Here is a 19,441-nt window from a genome sequence, read left to right as displayed (position 1 = left end):
AGAAGGATATCATGTTTGGTAAGGTAGAGGATCAGAGAAAAAGAGGAAGACCCCCAGCAAGGTGGATTGGCAAAGTGGCAGCATCAATGGGCTCAAGAGTGGCACAATTGTGAGGTAGGCCCAGGATTGGGCACTGTTTTATTCTGTTGTGCATAGGGTGGCTATGAATCGGTACCAACTTGATGGCACCTAACAACAACAACACTGAATTGTAATCCATATTGAAGTTCATAGTCTTTGATCTTCATCACTGAGTACTTCAGTCCTCTTCACTCAAAAACAAACATGATTGTGTCGTCTGCATATTGCAGGCTGTTAATGAGCCTTCCTCCAATCCTAACACCTCATTCTTCTTCATGTAGTCCAGCTTTTCTGATTATTTGCTCAGCATACCGATTGAATAAGTATGGAGAAAGTATACAATCCTGGCACACATCCTTCCTGATTTTAAACCATTTAGTATACCCTTGTTCTGTTCTTTTTGGTCTATGTACAGGTTCTTCATGAGCATGAGTAAGTGTTCTGGAATTCTCAATCTTCACAATGTTATTTATGATTTGCTATGATCTATGAAATAGAAGGAGTCCTAGTATGGCACTGTAGGTTAATAAATACATTGCATTGCAAAGTTGTTTTGAACCACAAGGTTGATGGTTCAAACTCAGCAGTCACTCCTTGGAAACCCTATGCAGGGTTGCTATGGGTCAGAACCAAAAAAAAAAAAAAAAAGTCAAACCCATTGTTTTTTATTAAATTGTGACTCATAGTGACCACATTGGACAGAGTGGACTGGCACCACATGGTTTCTAAAGCTGAGAATCCTACGGAAGCAGATGGCTCCACCTTTCTCCTGTGGAACACCTGATGGGTTCAGACCACAAACCTGTGGCTTAGCAGACAAGCACTTAAGCGCTGTGTCTCCAAGACTCGTCACTATAGAGAATGTGTCTAATTATTTGCTCTGAAGCTTCTCCTTACTTGTCATTGTAAAGTGCCATGGAGTCAGTCTCGACTCATAGTGACACTCTACAGGGTTTCCAAGGAGCATCTAATGGGTTTGAACTGTCACCTTTGTAGTTAGCAGTCCAGTGCTTATCCTACCAGGATTTCTCTCCTTACTAGCTCTTCAAAAATTGCTTTTCCTGCTTTCATTGTATGTCTAAATTCCTCTTGTTGGTTGTTGTTGTTAAGTGCTGTCGAGTTAGTTCCAACCCATAACGACTCTGATTAAGGTTTCCTAGGAGCAGCTGGTAAGTTTGAACCACCGAACTTGCAGTTCAAGCAGGTTTGAAGTCTGAAGCATTAACCCACAGTGGCACACCAGGATCCTCTAAATTTCTCTTAGCCCAACATAATTGAATATACAATAAAAAATATTCCACTTACACTGTAAGTTGATTGAGGGTTTATAAGGACTTATGGCAAGACGTTGGAAACTTGAGAATGGTATACATAGATCGCTAATTCTCTCTAGCTACAGTTACTCCCATAAGTTCAACATTCATAGAAATAGTCATATACTGGATGAGAAGCAAGTTGGTGGAATCCAGTAGGAAGATTATAAGGTTTGTTGTTATTTTGTTGTTGTTAAGTGCCGTAAAATCAGTTCCAAGTCATAGCAACACAATATAAGGTTGCCAAGGCACTCACTCATCTACACCAAGAAATTTGGAAGATAGCTACAAGGCCAACTGATTGTAAGAGATCATATTTGTGCCCATTCCAAAGAGTGGTGACCCAATGGAAAGCAGAAATCATCAGAAAATGTCATTAATCTCCCATGCAAATAAAATTTTGCTCAAGATAATTCAAAAATGGCTGCAACATGACACAAACAGAGAACTGCCAAGCTTCAACCTAGATTCAGATGAAGACATGGAACAAGGGATATTATTGCTAACATCAAATGGATCTTGACTGAAAGCAGACAATACCAGAAAGATGTTTACCTGTGCTTTATTGACTATGCAGAGGCTTTCGATTGTGTGGATCATGCCATTGTGAACAGTGATTATTCTAGAACACTGTACATAGACCAAGAGGCATTCATTCAATAAGAACAAGGGAACACTGAGTGGTTTAAAATTAGGGAAAGTGTGTTCCAGTATTGTATTCTTTCACCATACTTATTCAATGTATACACTGAAAGAAGCTGGATTATATGAAAAGGAATGGGGCATTGGGATTGAGGAAGACTCATTAACAACCTGTTATATGCAGGTGATACAACCTTGCTTGCTGAAAGCGAACAGGACTTAAAATATTTACTGATGAAGCTCAAAGACTTTGGTATGGGTTGCATCTCAGTGTAAAAAAACAAAAATTCTCACCACTGGACCAATAAACAACATCCATATAAACTGAGAAAAGATTGAAGTTGTCAAAGACTTCATTTTGACAGATCAACCATCAACACTCATGGAAGCAGCAGTCAAGAAATCAAACGATATATTGCATTAGGCAAATCTTCTGCACAAGACCTCTTTAAAGTATTGTAGAGCAAAGATATCAGTTTGACTACGCAAGCCATGGTATTTTCAGTAGCCTCATATGAATGCAAAAGTTGGACAGTGAATAAGGAAGACCATAGAAGAATTAATGCATTTGAATTAGGATGTTGGAGGAAAATATTGAAAGTACCATGGACTGCCAAAAGAACAAACCACTCTGTGTTGGAGTAAGCACAGCCTGAGTGCTCCTTACAAGCCAGGATGGCCAGACTTGGTCTCTCATACTTACAAAGAGAAAGATCCCCCAATGAGATGGATTGGCATAGTGGCAGCAGCAATGGGCTCAGGTGTAGCAACTATTTTAAGTTTGGCTCAGAACTGGGCAGTGTTTCATTCTGTTGTGCATAAGGTCACTATAAGTTACTACAGACTCGATGGCACCTAACAACAACAACAGCAAAATGTCACATTCATCATCAAGATGAATATTTTAAGATCTATCTTGAAGTATTATGCTGTCTGAGATAGGATAATATCCATACACCTACAGAAAAGATCAGTTAATACCACTATTTTTCAAATGTACGCACCAACAACTAAAGTCATTGATGATGATCCTGAAGAATTCTACCAATTTCTTCAGTCTGAAATTGATAAAACATACAATCAAGATGTATTGATAATTACTGGTGATTGAAATGCAAAGTTTGGAAACAAAGAGGAAGGATCAGTAGTTGGAAAATATGACCTTGGTAATAGAAACAATGCTGGAGATTGGATGATGGCAATTTGCAAGACCAATGACTTGTTAATTATAATTAACAAGTAATTACAATGTAAAATTACTTGTAAATACCTTTTTTTTTTTTTTTTTTTTTTGTAAATACCTTTTTTAAACAACATAAAAGACGACTATCCTGGTATAATGCCCTGGACCCTAAGGTCAGTTTGAACCACAAGTTCCTTGGTTCAAACCCACCAGCATCTCCTCAGAAACCATATACCGAGTCTTTATGAGTTGGAACTGACTCAACGAAACTTAACAACAACAACAATACAAAGGAATCTCACCAGATGGAATACACAGAATTCAAATGGACTATAGCTGTGGGAAGCAATGGTAGGAAAGCTCCATATCATCAGCCTAAATGAGGTCAGGGGCAGACTGGTGTATTCAAACTGCTGATTTTGCAGTTAGCAGCCCAGCTCATGATCCACTATGATACCTGTGCTTCTTTGATTCTGGCCTTGTTGTTGTGAAGTGCCGTCGATTTGGTTCCGAGTCAGTTCCAACCCATAGTGACTCTGTATAGGGTTTCCAAGGAGCAGCTGCTGAGCTTGAACTGCTAACCTTGCAGTTCAAACAGCTTTGCAGTCTGCGGCATTAATCTACAGCGCCACAGCAGGCCTGGCCTAGTGGCCTGCTTTTTCCAATAGCATAAGGTAGGAGTTACCGGGTGCTAGTTCAGAGGCTTCAAGAGACCCACTCTCTTAGAATTCTATTGCTGCTATGTGAATAAGCCTGTGTTAGTCTGCTGAATAATGAAAAACACACAGGCCAGTTGTTCCCATTTCCCCAGTCAACAGCCATAAAACCCAGCAGCTGACCAAAGATACATGAGGAGTTCAGAACAGAAGAACCACTCATCTGAGGCCAGCATAAATTGCTGATAAACAAATTGTGAAGTAAATAAATTTCAGGCATGATTTTTATGTAATATTAACTAACTGATGAAAACACTTTAAAGTTTCAGTATAGATTTCCTCATCTGTAAAACTGGAATAGTAATCTTTTCTCCACAGGCATGTAGAACCACTAAGCAAACAGAAAATATTCAGTTGCATCTGAATAAGCATAAAACTCTAAAAACAAAAATCATTCATCCATTCTGACAATATCCCTAGTCTTCTGTGAGTCTCATCAAAAGGAAAAGCAGTACTTTTTCCTCCTGTTTTCAAGCCAGGCATGTCCTTGAATATTCTGTGTGTGAACCAAGCATTCCCAATTACCAGATCTAATCAGTTCAGTAGCAGGCAAATTCCACAGGATCGAGCTATGCCATGTGCAAACCCAAATAAGTTTTAAGAATGACAGATTGATATTTGCTTTATGAAAACAAATTTAAATTGATGAGACCTAAATGAATTCTTTCTCCCATTCCTCGAGGGATTCAGATAATGCTTTAATCACACTGTGGATAAGAACTGCTTACCACTCTTCTCTGATAGTAAAAAGACACTGGATTTCCCGTCCTGAGGAATCGTGCACTTGTTTAGTGAGATGTTTCAAAGTTTACCAAGAACTTGTTTCCACTTCGTTAGTCAACAATTTACATTCCACATTTTCAGATTGGAGGCCTGTTGCGGTGCTGTAGAATAAAGTACTGAACCACAAGGTCAGTTTAAACCACAAGGTCGTTGGTTCAAATTCACCAGCCGTTCCTTGGAAACCCTGTACAGGGTAACTCGCTATAAGTAGGAATTGACTTGAAAGCACTTAACAACAGTCAATTAACAAGCAAGGATTTGTTTAGTCTGAGTTATCTACTTGGTGGGAATTGAGAGTGTAAAATCCTGGGCCTTTCCTTCATTCATTCAGAAAATATTTAATGACTAGCTACTCTGTTCAATAGGATAAGCACTGGGCTAAGAACCACAAGGACGGCAGTTCACGTCCACCAGCTGCTCCAGGAGAGAAAGATAAGACTTTCTGCTCACGTAAACATTTAAAACCTCAGAAACCTTATACAGGGTTGCTATGAGTTAGAACTGACTTGATGGCACTTAACAACAACAACTTTATCCAAGGCTTTATTCAAAGCATTTTGGATATATCATTATATAGAACAGAAAGGGGAAAAAAGATCGGTAACCTCTCGAATTTCATTCTATTTGGGGGAGACCAGTAATAAATAATCAAATTAATCGAGAAATACATAATACAGTATTTTAGAAAGTTACAAGTGTCATGAACGAAATAGAAAAAAATATAACAATGAGTAATACAAAGTGGCTATTAGTAGCAATGTTGAGTAGACGACTTGGAGTAGACATTTGGTCAGTCCTAGCTAATAAGATGATGCAATCCACATGGAGTTCATGGTAGTAGCTGAGGTGGAGAAAGTGACTCTATGTCCAAGAGGTGAGGAGACAAAGGGAGCCTGTGGAGGCACGTTCTGTTGTTGTAAAATGCTGTTGAGTCGATTCCAACTCATAGTGGGCCCTGTATAGGTTTTCCAAGGAGCCGCTGGTGGGTTTGAACTGCCAACCTTGTGGTGAGTAATCCTGCGCTACTAGGTCTACAGCACCACATCAGGACATAAGGAGCTCTGGTAGCATAGTGGTTACTAATTGGGCTGCGAACTGCAAGGTCAGCAGTTCAAAACTACCAGTTGTTCTGCGAGAGAATGATGAGGCTTTCTGCTCCTGTAAAGATTTACAGCCACTGTGAGTCAGAATTGACTCCATGGCACACAACCAACCAATACGAGTATGCTAGAGCCAGTTCCCTAGAGTCAATTCTGCACATCTTCTTAACTCAGTGTACAATGATATTGTGTTTGTTGTTGTTGTTAAGTGCCATCAAGTCAGTTCTGACTTATAGCAACCCTGTCTAAGGTTTTCAAGAACCAACTGGTGGGTTTGAACCACCAACTTTGTGGTTCACAGTCCAGTGCTGATCCTACAGTGCCATCGTGTTAGTAATTTGCATCAGTTATGGTGGCCTGGTGTGGAGCTGTAAGATCAGCATTGGACTGCTAACCGCAAATTTGGTGGTTCAAACCCACCCGCAGCTCCTCAGAAACCCTATACAGGGTCGCGATGAGTCAGAACTTAACAATAACAACATGATGGGAGGGAGTATTCACAACATGTAAATTAGCAAACAGTACCAGTAGTATTTCTGTTTGTTTGTTTGTTTAAGTGAAAACTGATTGTTAAACACTTTTTAGCACACTACTGAGTGGATCTAACCTCCAACCTCATTTTAGGAGTGCAGATGTCTGTTCTTTAATCATAAGAACAAAGCATAATTGTCAACATCATAAGGAGAAATCACTAAGCTTCTCATTTTTGGAAGAGGGTCTCTTGAAGAAGTAGCTGGGTCAGATTTGCATAACAGACAAGAAAGAGAGGTCAGAGTGTGTGAAGAGGAATGATTGCATGGGCTGGGCATAGAGACTGGGCTGAGCATGGGGTTTTAGAAAACTCCCAGGTAAACACCAGTCTGACAATGAATTCACCTTCCCACAAGGTGGGAAGGGATGCTTTCCAAACTGAGCTAAAATTATCTTGTCTTTTGCTCCCCCACTAAAATCATGCCTAGCTCTCTGAAAGCTTTGCAAACCTTGATGAACAAAGTCCACGTGTTTCTTTAGGAATAGCATGTGGGCTAAGCATCTGCTTGGTTGGAGTTCTCTGAATTTTTCTCCATGGAAACGTGAGCTTGTAAGTAGAAACTAGAAAGCTGAATGCCGGGGTTCTTTCCCCATCTTTGTCTGCAATTTGCTTGATAGCATCAGGCAAGTGATCTCAAGGCTTAGTTTCTCTATTTCAAAACGATCGTTTTTACTTTCCTCGCTCATTGGTAGATAAATATGGATAATATTATCTTTGGAAATGTTCCAAGACTTTTAAAGAAAAACACAAACAATTGTATGCTTATGAGAAATGGAATCATATTATTTTTATTCCAAATAAGAATACAAATATCCTCCAAAGACTTAAAACGAAGAAAACTATTTATTCACTGTTTCTGTCCTCAGGGAAGCCTAGTCTTTAATTGATTGTTCAGAATATCAGGCTATCTACTTGTAGAACTATAGGGCAAAAGGTGATATCCTGCTCAGATGCCAAGATTCATTGTGCCGTTCATTCTCTAACAAATCCCAACTCTCCAGGACCATGCTGATAGTCCGTGCCACTCCAGTTTTGATGAATCCAGCAATTTACTCTGTCTCAGCTTGTGCCTCTAGCATGGTTGGAGAAAAAAACAATGTGGCAGATTGGCCTTCAAATTCTTTATCACCAACATCGAGATCACTCAGCAAGGTTACTATAGTTTTCTAATATCATTTCTATTCTAGTCACAACAAAAATGATTTCATACTTTTTCCATATCTCTCTTCAACCTCAGCTAATAACCTTGTCTTGCTCCTAGTTTATAAAAATAGAAGCCACCAGATAGAAAGTTTCTTAGTAAATTCATCAGTAAATCTCCAAACCTACCTTCAACTATACCCACCTCCCTCTTCATGCCTTTTTTTCTTTAAATGTAATTTATTTTGTTGTTGCTGAGAATAGACATACACAGCAAAGCATACACCAATTCAAGAGTTTCAACATGTACAATGCAGCGGCATTGATTACAATCTTTGTGTTGTGCAATCATTCCCACCCTTCTTTTTTGAGTTGTTCCTCCGACACTTTCCCCTAAGGTTCCTGTTGAATCTTTCAAATTGCTGTTGTCAATTTGATCTAATACAGATACAGCCCCAAAATTGCAAGATAGACCTTTCTCACTAGCTAAGCTTAACTATTGTTTAGTTTTAAGACAACTTTGGGGGATATTTTCGGTTTAAGGATTATTTCAGGGCAATAGTTTCAGGGGTTCGTTTACCCATTACGTCTCCAGAATGTCTAGAGTCTTTATAAGAATTTGAAATTCTGTTCTTCATTTTCTCCTTATTGATGAGGATTCTTTTATAGAATCATTGACCAAAATGTTCAGTAATGGTAGTTGAGCACCAACCACTCCGTTCTGAATTCCTAGCAAAGTTGTTCATGGAGGCAATTAGCCACACATTCCACAGTCTCCTCCTATTCCTGATGCTTCTGTTTCTCCAGGTGAATGTTGTTATTGTTAAATCAAGTTGGTTCTGACTCATAGTGACCCAGTATAGAGTTTCTGCAGCTGTAAATTCTGTGGGAGCAGAAAATGTCACCTCTCTCCCCCAGAGAGGCTGGTGGGCTCAAATCGCCAACTTTGTGTTTTGCAATCCAGTGTTTATCCTACAGAGCCACTGCACTCCGCCCACCACTAGTAACCACTAATAAAGCTTGGTCTCTACTTTTTCTTATCTTTTTATATAAGTGACATTATATAATATTTGTCCCTTTGTGATTGACTTATTATACTTAGCATAATGTCTTCAAGCTCCATCCAATTATAACTGGAATTATTTATCCAATTCTCCTTTGATTTCTCATTGCTGATATACAGAAACCTAATTGATTTTTGTTTCTTATCCTTGTACGCTACATCTTTCTAATTTCCTCTATTAGTTCTACAAGTTTTCTTGTGGACTCTGGGATTTTCCACATCTAGGATCATATCCTGAAAATAGAAATATTCTTTTCCAATCTGACTACCTTTGATTTCTTTTTCTTGTCGTACTGCTCTAAGACTTCTATTGAATCAAAGTAATTAGTGGGTGCCCTGTTTTGTTTCTAAAGAACAATATTGTCTGTTAGCTTTTCATATAAGTCCTGAATTACATAGAGGAATTTTTCTTTTATCCCAAACTTCTTTGTGGTTTTCATCATGAAAGGGTATTGGATTTTATCAAATTACTGTCTACATCTGTAGAAATGATTATATTGTTCTTTTCCTTTGGTTTATGGATATGGTATATTATGTTGACTGGTTTTCTTATGTCTTATCCCTGCATTCCTGGAAAAATTGCACTTTGGTCATGTTGTATGATTCTTTTAATATGCTGGTAGAATCTGTTGGACAGTAATTTGTTGGGGTTTTGCGTCTATATTCATTTTCGTTTTTGTGTGGCATCCTTGAGTATCAGGATTATGGTTGATTCATAGAATGAATTAGAAAGTCTTCCTTTCTTCTCTCTCTTTGTGAAAAGTCTAAACAGTATTGGTGTCTAGTAGTCTTTAAATATTTGGTAGAACTCCTTAGCATGGCCATCTAGTGCAGAACTTTTTTTTTTAATTAAAAAGTTTTTGATCACTGATTTGATTTCTTCACTTGGTATGGTCTGTTGAGACTTTCTATTTTCTCTTGAGTCAGTTTGGTAAGGTTGCAAGCTTGTAAGAATTTATGTATTTTATCTAGGCTATTCAAGTTGAAGATACACAGATGTCCATAATATTCTGTTATATTTCTCTTTATCAGTTGTAATGTCCCTCTTTCTTTTGTATTTTGGCTATTTCCATCTTTTCTCTTCTTTTCTTTGTCAGTCTAGCTAAGCTCTGTCGATTTTATTGATCTTTTCAAAGATCCAACTTTTGATTTTAGTGATTATCTTTATTGTTTTTCTGTTTGGGGTTTTATTTATTTATGTTTTGATCTTTATTATCTTCTGACAGTTTTAGGTCTAGTTTGCTCTTTGCTTTCTCATTCCTGGACTTGTCAAGTTAGGCTGTTAATTAGATATCTTTCTTCTTTTTTTTTTTTTTTCAAGTAGGCAGTTATTGTTGTATGTTTCCCTCTGAGAACTGTCTTCGATGCATCCCATAATTTTTGCTATGTTGTATTTTCATTTGACTCTAAAAAATTTGTGATTTTTCTATTGATTTCTTCCCTGACCCATTATTAGTTTCATAGTATATCATTTAATTTCTATAAGTTTGTGTATTTTCCAAGACTTTTCTGTTACTGACTTCTAGTTTAACTCAATTGTGATCAGTGAAAATAGATGCTATCAGCCTTGTGACCTGGAGAAGGATCCATGTGTACTGAAGTACAATGCATATTGTGCTGTTTGGGAGTGGAGAGTTCAATATATCTGTTAGGTCTCATTGGTTTATAGTGTCATTCCAGTCATCTGTTTCCATTTGATCTTCTTTCTATATGTTCAAGTTTTACATTTTTAATTTGACCTTGTCTCAAACATTACAGGAATAGACCAAAACTTCAGTATACCCTTTACCCAGATTCAGCAACTTTTAATATTTGGTTTTTTCTCTCTTTCTTTTACTCTCTTTTCCTTGATCTCTCATACATGCACACTGGCATGAAGAAAAACGTGGCATCAGGATTGGAGGAAGAGTCATTAACAACCTGTAATATGCAGATGATACAATCTTGCTTGCTAAAAGTGAAGAGGACTTCAAATACTTACTGATGAAGATCAAAGAGCACAGCCTTTGGTATGGATTTCATCTCAATGTAAAGAAAACAAAAATCCTCACCACTGGACCAATAAACAACATTCTTATCAATGGAGAAAAAAATTGAAATGTTCAAGGACTTCATTCTTCTTGTATCAACCATCAACACTCATAGAAGCAGCAGTCAAGAAATCAAACAATGCATTGTATTAGGTAAATCTGCTGCACAACTATCAGGACTGACTTGAGGGTTGGACATGAAAAGGTAGATGTTTTGTAACAAAAAGAGGGGAGAGATTGACTTTGCAGTCCAGGAGCTGAGGTCCCTGGGACCATCAAGTGAGAAGAGAGGAGTGCGGGACCCTACCCAGAAAAGCAGGGACACCAGAAATGGAGGCAGAGACAATGACATGGACAGATGGAGCAGCTGGGGACTCTGGACTCAGGGAGGGAAAGAGGCTGTATGCTGATGGCTGCAGGGCAGGCCTGTTGGGTGTACCCTTTGGTTGTTTGATGATGCATGGAGGGGATTGTAATCATTGCAATGAAATGGAATACGATAGGATGTATGTAAAGCTGGGGTTCTCCCACATAAACTCACATAATTCACAATAACAACTTAAGAAAAAAAAATCTGCTGCACACGACCTTTTTAAAGTGTTGAAGACCAAAGATGTCAGCTTGAGGACTAAGGTGTGCCTGACCCAAGCCATGGTATTATCAATAACCTCATATGCATATGAAAGCTGAACAGTAAATAAGGAAGACAATAGAAGAATTGATGCTTTTGAGTTATGGTGTTGAAGGAGAATACTGAAAGTGCCATAGGCTGCCAAAAGAACAAACAGATCTGTATTGGAAGAAGTGCAGCCAACGTGTTCCTTGGAGGCCAGGATGGTCAAACTTCATCTCTCATTCTTCAGACATACTGTCAGGAGGGACCAGTCACTGGAGAAGGCTATCATGTTTGGTAAGGTGGAGAGTCAGAGACAAAAAAGAAGACCCCCAGCGAGATGGATTGGCAAAGTGGCAGCACCAATGGACTCAAGCGTGGCAACAATAGTGAGGTTGGCCCAGGACCAGGCAGTGTTTTGTTCTGTTGTTCATAGAGTCACTAGTAAGTCAGTACCGACTCGATGGCACCTAATAACAACAACTTTTAACCATCAGCTCAGTTGAATTTAACTGATGACCCAGACATGTACAAACATGTGTGAAAGGCTTATAGGGGTGAGCCTATGTTCTTCAAGAAGATCTGGTTCCTATAAATATGTTTAATGCTAGGAAACACCTTCAGATCCAGTTTTCTTGGCATAAAGGATGTGCTTTGGATTAATGTCTAAGCTCCTAAGTATGAATTATGGGAGCTCTACACTTAGAGTCCAAGGTTGAGCCAGCACTACCACCAGCGAGGGATCAGAACAAACAACAACAGCAGCAGCATAATGGATGAGCATCCGCAAGAATTAGTGCAACCAATTTTCAACAGCAATGTTGATTCTGTGAAGGAAGAAATGGCAGGGTTAGACTGATCCAGCTATGGTTCTCTCTACCTAACAGAAGAAAGACTAGCCTAGCATTTTGGACTAAGCAGGTTCTTGTACTCATAGACAAATTAAAGATACTGCAAGAGGGAATAGATATATTCCTGTGAAGTTGGGAATATAGGATCTTGAATGATTAATTGGAAAAATAGAAGAAATACGATCCTATGTGTGCCCAAGCTACTGATGCAGGTCATGATAGTTTTAGTGGATATTCAGTAAAAGTTGGTGCATGCATGCATGATGTCATCTCTTCCTCTCTATTCACTGTGTCCGCCTTTCACCCTAGAGAATACCTGTTAATTAGTAGAGAAGGGAGTAGATAATGAGAAAGCAGAAGAAAGTGTCTTGGCACTACAATGATTATATCCACTTGGATGCAGAGTTATATATTTACATATCATCTTTCCTTAACTTAGCAAATACATATTGGACACTTGTGCAAAGTTTACCTTTGTTTCAAAAGATTACCCTTTCAGAATGTTTTGAATTCATTCTCAGTACTTCATTAGTATGCAGTATGAATCACACAGCTGCATCCATCTGTGTATCAAATAAAGAGATTATAGAGACTGTTACTTTGTTAAGTGTCAAGTCGATTCAACTCATAAGTATCCTGTATAGGGTTTTCAAGGATCAACTGTTGGGTTTGAACCACAGACCTTGTTGGTCCAGTCCTTATTCTACAGCATGGCACCAGAAATCCATGCATTAAATAAATGTCTTCATATACAAGGGAACTTCAAAAAGTTTATTGGAAAATGGGATGAAAAGACAACAGATTTTTTCCACGAACTTTTTGAAGCCCCCTTGCATTTTTCATGTCTAGAAATGCTATTTAGATCTTATATTAGTTGACTAGATCAGATAATAGAGCATATCTTATGGTTAGGTGCCACTACGTTGGTTCTGACTCGTAGTGACCCTATGTACGATACACCGAGAGCACAGCCTGGCCTTGTGCTACCCTCTCAAGTTTTGGTATGTTTGACCCCATTGTTGTTGTCACTTTATCAATCCATCTCATTGAGGGTCTTTCTCTTTTTCACTGACTCTCCACTTTACCAAGCACAATGCCCTTCTCCAAGACTGGCCCTTCCTGACACCATGTCCAAATTACAAGAGACCAAGTCTTACCATAGCTGCTTCCAAGGAGCAATTGGGCTGTACTTCTTACCACATATTAGTGGAGTCATTTCTTTCCCCTGTGTTACCCCAATTACTTTTTGTTTACTTCAAAAATAGTTCAGATTTTAATTCTCCAATTACAACATAATGAAATGTTCGTTATATGGAGAAAAAATAAACTATGAACCAATTTTACCGATGAAGGAACTATTTCAGGAATCGTTAGAAGGTGAATGCTCCCATAGTTACTATGCTTCACCTGTCTTCCCTTTCACCCAGAAACAATCCATTTGGGCTTTTGCACATTTGGTTTGGAACACTTGTTTGATGAATATTCTGTTATACACTTGGATACAAGTTCTTGCCAGAAGGTCAAATCTCTATCATTTATCTTGGTGTATTGCTGAAGACATTCTAGCCTTCCTGTTAATTGTACATACTTCTGTGCTTGGATTGCCAGTACAATGATAGATAATGCCAACACAGAGAGCTTTACTGTAAAAAATATGATCCTGCAGTGGTGTGCCTTAAGTTGAGCTTCTAGTCTTTCAAAATGAAGGCTATTTCTCCTTTCAAATGATAAGTTCTCTTGACTTCGTGGTTGGTGGAGTTGTAGAAACTGAAAGGCAGTAGCAGCTTAGACTTTCCAACACATCTTCTCCAATATCGTCTCAAAAACTGGTTCATAGTTATTTTATTCTCCATATAAAGAAAATTTCATGATGAGAATCTTTGCCACTCTCATCAAGTCAGAAACTGTGAACTTCTATTGATGCATTCAGAACAAGTCATTTGCCAGTGAGACATTCCTCTCTTCTTCTATTGGTTTTACAGCTAAATAAAAACAGCTCAGTCCAACACATCCACGGTGCTTGGGCTGCATCTTCATTTTGGATAGAAACCTGTCCAGAAAATTCACAGCTAGAGAAAATGTTTCCATGTCAAAGCCAAAGAATTGAGTTAAACTAAGATGGTCTTTTTTTCAAAGTCCCTTAACCTTGCAGTCATTCTGAGGTCATTAGTCCTCTGAGCAGGCTATAGAGACTTCTTGTTGCTCTTAAGTGCTATCAAGTTGGATCTGACTCACATAGACCCTGTATAGGGTTTCCAAGGATTTGAACTGCCAACCTTGTGCTTTTCAGTCCAGTGCTGATCCTACAGCACCACACCAGGAATCCAGGTTATAGACTTTTTGTTGTTAAGTGTTGTCAAATTCATTCCAACTAATAGCAACCCCGTCTAGGGTTTCCAAAGAGCAGCTAGTAGGTTTGAACCATCAACCTTGTGGTTCAAACTGACCTTCCCGAAGTGCCACACCAGGACTCCAGTTTGTTGAGACTTCTTGTTGTTATTGTTAAGTGCCGTCAAGTCTGTTCAGACCCATAGTGACCCTGTATAGGGCTTCCAAGGAGCAGCTAGTGAGTGTGAACTACCAATCTTGCGGTTCAAACCGACTTTACAGTCCAGCACATTAACACACTGTGCCACACCAGGACTCCAGTTATAGAGACTTATTGTTGTTATGTGCCATTGAGTCAATTCCTACCCATAGCGATTCTGTATAGGGTTTCCGAGGAGTGAATGGTGAGCTTGAACCGCCAACCCTGCAGTTCAAATGGCTTTGTGGTCTGGAGCATTAGCCCACAGTGCCACACCAAGAGTACAGTTATAGAGACTAGAGGCCACATATTTGAATAACTAGATTTTCTGTCTTGTTTTAGATATAGAAAAGTCCTTTCACAACTGAGGTTCCTGGTTCTAGAACTATCTTTCAATTGTCTAATATATACATAATGATCTAAGAAATGCAGATCCAGGTTTTATAGAATTTGAATCTGATACAATTTGAAACACTCATTTAAGAAAAAAATATAAAACTAAAATAAAAAACTGGATATGAAAAATGAGTATTTATTCAAAATAAGACAGTACAAGGGGAAGTAAAAAGGTACTGCTACAAAATCATATTAAACAAAAGTGTCAAAATATGAAGCTATTGTTTCTCAACATATCCTCAACTAGATCTATATACTTTTGAGAGCAGTGTTTCTATTTCTCTAACCCTTCCCCCAAAGAATTCTGTGCTTTTCAATTTGCACCATGTCAGAACAGCCATTTTGGGATTCTTAAGAAACTCAAATTGTGTTCCTTTTAAATGTTCTTAGAGTTTGGGGAGCAAAAAGAAATCTGAAGATGCAAGATCAGGGCTATAGAATGGATGTGGGAGGGTTTCCCAATGCAATGTTCATAGGACAGTCCTGCTACTCTCCAAGAATGAGCAGGTGCATTGCCATGATGGAAAAAAATTCCTTAGCACAACTTTCCTGGTCTTTTTCTCACCCATACAGTTTTCAATTTTCTTAAAATTCCTTTCTAATGAACTTTAGTGGTTGTCCTGTGTCCTTTGAGAAAATCTCTCAAGGTTATCCCTTGGGAATCCCAAGCAAACAGTCACCATAACCTGCTGAGCTGACTTCTCAGCCTTGAATTTAACTGTCCCAGCAGATCTCCTCAGAAGCGACTGTTTTGATTGGACTTTTTCTTTGAAGGTTCCCTAACAAGACTACGACAAGTGTATTACTGGGAGAACTTGTCTGCAGCCATTCACTGATCACAGAGACATGTTTAAACATATTTTTTTGGAATAAACCCATTTGTGTATGAACTGGAATCCTAATTGCTATATTTTTTTACTTACCCTCATAAATCACAACCAATAGCAATTTTTGAAACCTGACAAATCCAGAAAAGCTGACCAGAAAAAAATACTGGTATAGTAAAAAAAAAAAAAAAAATAGCATAGCATTTTTAAATCCATGTACTGCCTAATATTCCTCTTGTCTTATCCTCCTAGTGCTGTTATTATAGGAATACCAAGCACTAACTGGCCTTAACAAACAAATCTATTTTCTCACAGTTTAGGGGGCTAGAAATGTAAATTCAGGGTGTCTGATCTAGGGGAAATCTTTCTCTTTCTGTAGGCTCTGGATTGTCTCTCCTAAGCTTCAGTTCCTGCGTTCCTCGGCTATCATCATGTGACGTATGAGCATGTAGTTCCCAGCTTATGACAGGGTTCTGTTCCAATGACTGTTGTAGATCAGTTCTGACATAAATTGAATACCTTACTTATTTCTTCTTAGTTTTCATTATTATTGCCTTTTATTATCAGTATCTTCATTAATTATAACACTGAACATCTGCAAGTAAATATCTGAGAATCATGAAATCAGAACACTAAATTCACTGCCATTGGGTTGATTATCATGCATAGCAACCTTACAGTGGCTGCGTGCCGTGGAGTAGGTTCCAACTCATAGCGACCCTGTACAGGGTTTCCGTGGCTATAAATCTTTACAGGAGCAGAATGCCTCATCTTTCTCCTGCGGAACAGCTGGTAGTTTTGAACTGCTGACCTTATGGTTCACAGCCCAATTCATAACCACTATGCTACCAGAGCTCCTTAGCAACTTTATAGCAGAGTAGAACTGCTCCATACAGTTTCCAAGACTGCAATCTTTAGGAAAACAAACTGCCACATCTTTCTCCAAAGAAGTGGTTGGTATTGCAAACCGCCAACCTTTTGGTTAGCAGTTGAGTACTCTAACCTCTGAGCCACTAAGGCTCTTTCTGAGAATAGCATTAGCAAATGACATGCTACCTACCACATTGCATGTATTGTATATTATAGAAAGCGCCCTGGTGGTGGGACCTATACATAGTTTGCTTTTGGGTGGGATTACTTCAAAGGTGGTGGGGTTTATGATTTACAACACACATTCTTGGAGTTGGGGGGGGCAATTCAATCTATAACACTTATAATACATCTTTTCTCTAATTTTTACTGCACTGTCTTTATCACCTCTTTATATGACAAGGATTTTACAGTGTGTAAAGAAAATAGTAAGATAAATTACTCTTTTCTCTCTATGGTTCTTTGAAATTTTTTTTTATTGTTTTATTGATTAATAATGAGCGTCACAACTCACTATTGGTAATATGTAAATTTCTAGAGATGGTAAATTTAGAAAAGCCTTTAGCAAATTTCCTTCCTACATGAACTGTAGAATTGAGAAGAATATTCCACAGATCTGATTTTGATTCTGTATATGTCACGCCTTGTTTCACCTCTACTCTTTTCATGCTCCTGGTGCTGAGTGTTGTAGAACACATTTGAATCACAATGAATCTTCTAGACCTACACCTTCATGCCATCACACCTGGATGGCTAGCAATAGCTTTATTAGACATGGAAGTGACTGTGAGTCATATAAATCCAAACTAAATATACCTGCAAATCAACTTCCACTTGGCTATATTCCAGAAATGCCTATAGCCATTCAATATCACCAACACAAAGGACGAGACAAATGGAATGAGATAGCACTATGGAATGAGCAATTATGGCTAAGGTCTTACTTCTGAAACTTTAACTGAAGCATATGACCTGTGAATATATTATTAATAGGACCCCCAAAGGGTATTGGAAGGGAAAAGTGCAAGGGAGAGGCCCTAAAATGTTAGCTTCTTTAACTTGACTGTAAGTCTTCTGAAGGAGCCATGTGGCATAATGAGTTAAACACTGGCTCCTAACCACAATTTCAGTGGTTCAAAGCCACCAGCCACTCCATGGGAAAAATCTGTGGCTATCTGCTGCTATACAGATCTACAGCCTCGGGACCCCTAACTCTGTTCTATAAGGTCATTGTGAGTCAGAATCAACTCTACGGCAGTGGATTTGGGTGGAAGGTCTTTCTGCTTGGTTATATATTCTTAGCCCCCACCCTTTCCCCACTTCACCCCTTCCATCTAATTTTCTCCAGGTGTCTATGCTGAAAGCAAAGAGAACTTAAAATACTGATGAAGATCAAAGACCACAGCCTTCAGTATGGGTTGCACCTCAATATAAGGAAAACAAAAATCCTCACCACTGGACCAATAAACAACATCAAGATAAATGGAAAAGGAAATGGGGATGGGAGTCATTGATTCAGTAGCGAGTAGTTGTTATCATACCTAATTGCAATGGTCACAACTCCAAAGGTGGAGGTTGTGTAACAAAAAGGAGGGAGTAGTTAATCTTGCATTCCAGGAACAGAGGAGCCTAGGACCATCAAGAGAGAAGAGCATGCGCAGAACGTGTTACGCTAACCAGAGAAGCAGTGACACCAGAGATGGAAACAAAGGTGATGGCATAGAGAGATAGAGCAGCTGAGATCTCTAGACTCATGGAAAGAGAAAGCTGTGTGCTGGTGACCAGGAGACTGGCTTCCAGAATGTGTCCTTTGGTTGTTTAAATGTTTAAATGATTATTTATCCCTGTGTGGCTTTTTTATTTGTTTGTTTTGTTTTTGTATATCAAAGTTTTAAAAAAGGAAAACAATTTTTTTTTTTTTTTTTTTAAATAAATGCTGGTCCATGGTGGGGGGAAAAGATACATGGAGAAAAGATTGAAGTTGTCAAATACTTTCTTTTGCTTGGATCAACCATCAACACTCGTGGAAGCAACAGTAATGAAATCAAATGACGTACTGCATTAGACAAATCTGCTGAACAAGACCTCTTGAAAGCGTTCAAGAGCAAAGATGTCTGTTTGAGAACTAAGGTGTGCCTGACCTAAGTTATGGTATTTACAATAACCTCGTGTGCACGTGAAAGTTGGACAGTGAATAAGGAAGATCATAGAAGAACTCATGCATTTGAGTTATGGTATTAGAGAAGCGTATTAAAAGGACCATGGACTATCAAAAGAACAAATTTGGCTGGTGAAAGTGCAGAGTGCCCCTTGGAGGCCAGGATGGCCAGATTTTGTCTCTCATACTTATGACATATTGTCAGAAAGGACCAGTCGCTGGAGAAGGATATCATGTTTGGAAAAATGGAGGGTCAGAGAAAAAGAGGAAGACCCCCAATTAGATGGGTTGGCACAGTGACAGCAGCAATGCGCTCAAGCATTACAACAATTGTGAGGTTGCACAGGCCTGGGCAGTGTTTCATTCTGTTGTGCAAAGAGTCACTGAGTCGGTACCAACTAGATAGCACCTAACAAAAACAATAACTGTGCTCTCTTGTGTTCTCATGTCCTTAGAGACTTTTCTGCTGTCAGCTAGACCCACAGTCGATTTCCCCACTGACCTTCCTTTTCCCACATCCCTGGACTCAGTTACTGGAAGGGAGCTCTGTCTTTGGTCTCCACTGTACTACTTACTCTTTTTTTTTTTTTTTGTAGTTTTTATATTTGAATTTATT

At 38.8% G+C, this 19,441-nt stretch overlaps 1 pseudogene; it reads right to left on the bottom strand.

Moving 5' to 3' along the window:
* Window positions 1-6,910: 6,910 nt before the first annotated feature.
* On the bottom strand, window positions 6,911-14,203 carry LOC102816881 (annotated as a pseudogene).
* Window positions 14,204-19,441: the final 5,238 nt, after the last annotated feature.

The sequence above is a fragment of the Chrysochloris asiatica genome, unplaced genomic scaffold, assembly GCF_000296735.1.
Source record: "Chrysochloris asiatica unplaced genomic scaffold, ChrAsi1.0 scaffold00064, whole genome shotgun sequence".
NCBI lineage: Eukaryota > Metazoa > Chordata > Mammalia > Afrosoricida > Chrysochloridae > Chrysochloris > Chrysochloris asiatica.
This window is presented reverse-complemented; position numbering and strand designations above follow the sequence as displayed.